The 4,510-nt window shown below is 40.2% G+C and overlaps 1 pseudogene; it reads right to left on the bottom strand.

Moving 5' to 3' along the window:
- Positions 1–1,161: 1,161 nt before the first annotated feature.
- Positions 1,162–3,441, bottom strand: LOC131500132 (zinc finger protein 91-like; annotated as a pseudogene).
- Between the last annotated feature and the right edge of the window lie 1,069 nt (positions 3,442–4,510).

Genomic DNA, 4,510 nt, shown 5'->3' with positions numbered 1-4,510 from the left:
GAAACTTTTTCAGTTTTCATAAATGTTCAAGAATGACGTTCTCAACACCCATTTCGTAATAACTTACATCAGTGTTAGAAACATGAGTGACATCTCCAGTTAGGTTTGTTCATAGATTGTACATGATATTGTCCTCCATCTTCCATGGAAAATCTTCCATGGAAAATCAGGTATGCAGGAGTCCCACCTAAGAGGGAAGGGCATCTGATATCTTTGATGCAGGAAGAATCATCCACATACTTTCAACACCCACTGGGAATCAGTGAATTTTCTGAACTGATTTGGGAGCACCAATACATTAATACTTGTAGTCAACATCTTAAAGAGGGCCAAGGTAAAACAAAAACACATTGAAATTACTTATCCCTATGCAAAAAACAGCCCCAGTCTATTTTCAGGCATACCCGCATATTCGATACCTAAGTGTTCAACTTTGTTTTATCCCATATGGTTAAGTATTTTTATGGAGAAGAACGTCTGAATAGAGTGACCGATGTACTCCTTTCTACTGTGAATTGTGACGTTTATTGACAGTTGATGTTCAGGTAACTGGATGACTAACTATATCTTTCAGGTTACTTTCCTCTCTGTGTGGCTTTGTTTTCCAAAGTGTATACTTAAAAAGATCTTTCCTTATTCATACATTATGCCCAAGTAGGCATTTGGAGATACTGAGTCATGACTGAATTCCAGTTAAAGGCATGGCCACTCCCTTTACATGTTATACTTTTGTTCTTGTGTCATAACTATGATACTGAAGCAGTTGTGAGGTCCAGGCTAGAGGTTTGCCACATTCCTTACATTTGTAACGTCTCTGTGCAACAGGAACTATGGTAATGAGTAAGGCTTGAGCAGTCTGAAACGTTTGTTACCACATTCTTTGTAAGTTTTCTCTGCAGTATGAGTTCTGTGATGTTGGATGATGCTTGAGTACTGATTAAAAGGCTTGCCAAATTCTTTGGATTGGTAAGATCATCTCCAGTATATGTTCTCTGATGAAGAATCAGGGTTTAAGCTTTGCTTTAGTATCTTGCCACATTCCCAATGGGTATCATTACTCTTCACTATGAATTATCTGATGTGGAATAACAGTTGAGCAGTCCTTAGAAATTCTGTCATAGTCTTAACATTTAGAAGATTTGCTCTAGTATGAATTCTGTGTTAACAAGTCAAAGTTGAACAGTACTCAAAAGTTTTCCCATGCTCTTTATGTTGGTAAAGTTTCTCTCCAAGATGAATTCTGTGATGTACATTAAGATGTGCCTCGGGGGAAGAGGCCTTGCCACATTCATTACATTGGTAAGGTCAATCTCCAGTATGAATTTTGTGATGGTTGGTAAGGCTTGAGTGGTGCGTAAAGGCCTTGCCACACTCTTTGCATTGGTAAGGTTTCTCTCCACTGTGAATTCTGTGATGTCTCTTAAGGGCCGATTGACAGTTAAAGGCTTTGCCACATTCTTTACATTGGTAAGGTTTCTCTCCACTATGAATTTTGTGATGTCGAGTAAGTTCTGAGTGCCCTTTAAAGGCCTTGCCACACTCTTTACATTGGTAATGTTTCTCTCCAGTATGAATTCTGTGATGTACACTAAGATGTGCCTGGCGGGAAAAGGCCTTGCCACATTCTTTACATTGGTAAGGTTTCTGTCCGGTATGGACTCTGTGATGCATATCAAGATGTTCCTGGCGGGAAAAGGCCTTGTCACATTCTTTACACTGGTAAGGTTTCTCTCCACTATGAATTCTGTGATGTCTCTTAAGGGCCGATTGCCAGTTAAAAGCTTTGCCACATTCTTTACATTGGTAAGGTTTCTGTCCAGTATGAATTCCTTCATGTTGTCTAAGGGATGATTGCTTGTTAAAGGCCTTGCCACATTCTTTACACTGGTAAGGTTTCTCTCCACTGTGAATTTTGTGATGTCGAGTATGTTCTGAGTGCCCTTTAAAGGCCTTGCCACACTCTTTACATTGGTAAGGTTTCTCTCCAATATGGATGCTGTGATGTACATTAAGATATGCCTGGCGGGAAAAGGCCTTGCCACATTCTTTACATTTGTAAGGTTTCACTCCAGTATGAATTCTGCGATGTTGTATAAAGTTTGAGACGAACCCAAAAGCCTTGCCACATTCTTTACATTGGTAAGGTTTCTGTCCAGTATGGACTCTGTGATGTACATCAAGATGTTCCTGGCGGAAAAAGGCCTTGCCACATTCTTTACATTGGTAAGGTTTCACTCCAGTATGAATTCTGCGATGCATCGTAAAGGCTGAGAGCCGGTTAAAGGCTTTACCACATTCTTTACATTGGTAAGGTTTCTGTCCAGTATGAATTCTGTGATGTTCTGTAAGGACTGAGGCCCGGGAAAAGGCCTTGCCGCATTCTTTGCATTGGTAAGGTTTCTCTCCACTATGGATTCTCTGATGTAACTTAAGGGCTGAGTGCCAGTAAAAGCCTTCATCGCATTCTTTACATTGGTACGGTTTCTCTCCAGTATGAATTCTGTAATGCTCTGTAAGGGCTGAGGGCCGGGTAAAGGCCTTGCCACATTGTTTACATTGGTAAGGTTTCCCTCCACTATGAATTCTGTGATGTGTCTTGAGGGCTGAGTGCCAGTTAAAAGCTTTACCACATTCTTTACATTTATAAGGTTTCACTCCAGTATGAATTCTGCGATGTTTTATAAAGTTTGAGAAGTACCGAAAGGCCTTGCCACATTGTTTACATTGGTAAGGTTTCTCTCCAGTATGGATTCTGTGATGTACATTAAGATGTGCCTGGCGGGAAAAGGCCTTGCCACATTTGTTACATTTGTAAGGGTTCACTCCAGTATGAATTTTGCGATGTTGTGTAAAGGTTGAGCGGTACCCAAAGACCTTGCCACATTCGTTACATTGGTAAGATTTCTCTCCAGTATGGATTCTGTGATGTCTCCTAAGGGCTGTGTGCCAGTTAAAGGCCTTGCCACACTCTTTGCATTGATAAGGTTTCTCCTCAGTATGAATCCTGTGATGTTCAGAAAGTCGTGAATGATGCCTAAAGGTCTTACGACATCGTTTACCTTTGGAAGGTGTCTCTGCAGTATGAATTCTTTGATGTCTTGTAAGGGATGAGGGTTGGATAAAGGATTTGCCATCTTCTTTATCTTGGTACGTTTTCTCTCCAGTATGAATTCTTTGATATCCTGTAAGGGTTGAGAACTGGTTAAAGACATTGCCACATTCTTTACATTGGTAAGGTTTCTCTCCAATATGAGTTAACTTATGTTGAGTAAGGGTTGGGCACAATTTAAAGCTCTTGCCACACTCTACACATTCATAAGGTTTCTGTCCAGTATGCCGTTGCTGGTGGTCAAAGGCTTTGCCACATACGTTACCTATATAACTTTCCTTTCCTGTACCAGTTGTCTGACCTGTACTGAATCTTGATGAATGACTAAACATGCTCCCAGGTTGATTACATCTGCAATGGTTTCTTCCCCAACGAATCCTCTGATGACCACCAACATTGGAAGACTGGTTAAAATTTTCCCACATTCAATATATTTATAAAGATTCCCTCTCTTAGGGATACTCCTGTGTGGAATAAGGTTGGCACTTTGATAAAAGACTTCCCCATATCTATTACATTCATCATCGTTCTCTTGAAAAGGAGTCCCCATATACCTTTGCCCTTGACTCTGCCCAAACTTGATCCAGTCTGTCGTTAAGTGTACATTCTCAAGGGAACTATGTTTATATCTACTCATGACCCTTTTTGGAACGAAGCGTCAATGCACGACTTTGGCAGGAATGTCTCGGTGCCATGTGAAAATATAGCTGATTGAGATGAAAAAAGAGAAAAGTAAAATCATTCTGGGGTACTACTCTCAGAGGAATGTACTGACAACTTCTAATATAGAACCTTAACATCAATCAGAATATCAGGAAGACTGCTAAGAAGAAATCACCAGGACTTCCTTCTTCCATGGACACGTAAACTTGCACACAAGGAATTGACCACATAGCTTAGAGAATTCTGTAGCATCTCTTGCTGTAGCACAAATCACGTTCTTGTCTCTCAGAAAGTGAAGAAAGTACCGTATGTGCTCAAAATTAGCAGAAGAAAGGCAATTGAAACCTAAGACAGAAATGAAAACTGTAAAATAAAGCAAAAATAGGAACAATCAACAAGAGAAAAGTTGGTGTTCAGAAAACCCCCCTAAGTCAACAGACCTGTCTCTAATGAAGTCAGAATGATGGAGAAGACTAACTAAAATCAGAAGTGAAGAAGTGAAAGCAGACACAGTAAAACTGATCCCATAGAAATAAAAATAAATCTAGCCCACAATAGATAATTATATGGCAAGAAGTAGATAACAAAGAGTGGTTATGACTTTCCAAAAAGCTAAAACCTACCAGGACTCCATCATGAAGACACCTGTCTGTCTGTCTCCCTAGCGAACTAGCTACCTACTTACCTACCTACATATCAATCTGGGGTGTTTAACACAGCATAGAGATTTTGGGTACC

This window comes from Neofelis nebulosa, chromosome 17 (assembly GCF_028018385.1).
Source record: "Neofelis nebulosa isolate mNeoNeb1 chromosome 17, mNeoNeb1.pri, whole genome shotgun sequence".
Taxonomy (NCBI): Eukaryota; Metazoa; Chordata; class Mammalia; order Carnivora; family Felidae; genus Neofelis; species Neofelis nebulosa.
The sequence above is the reverse complement of the archived record's forward strand: the minus strand, read 5'-3'. Positions and strand labels throughout refer to the sequence as shown.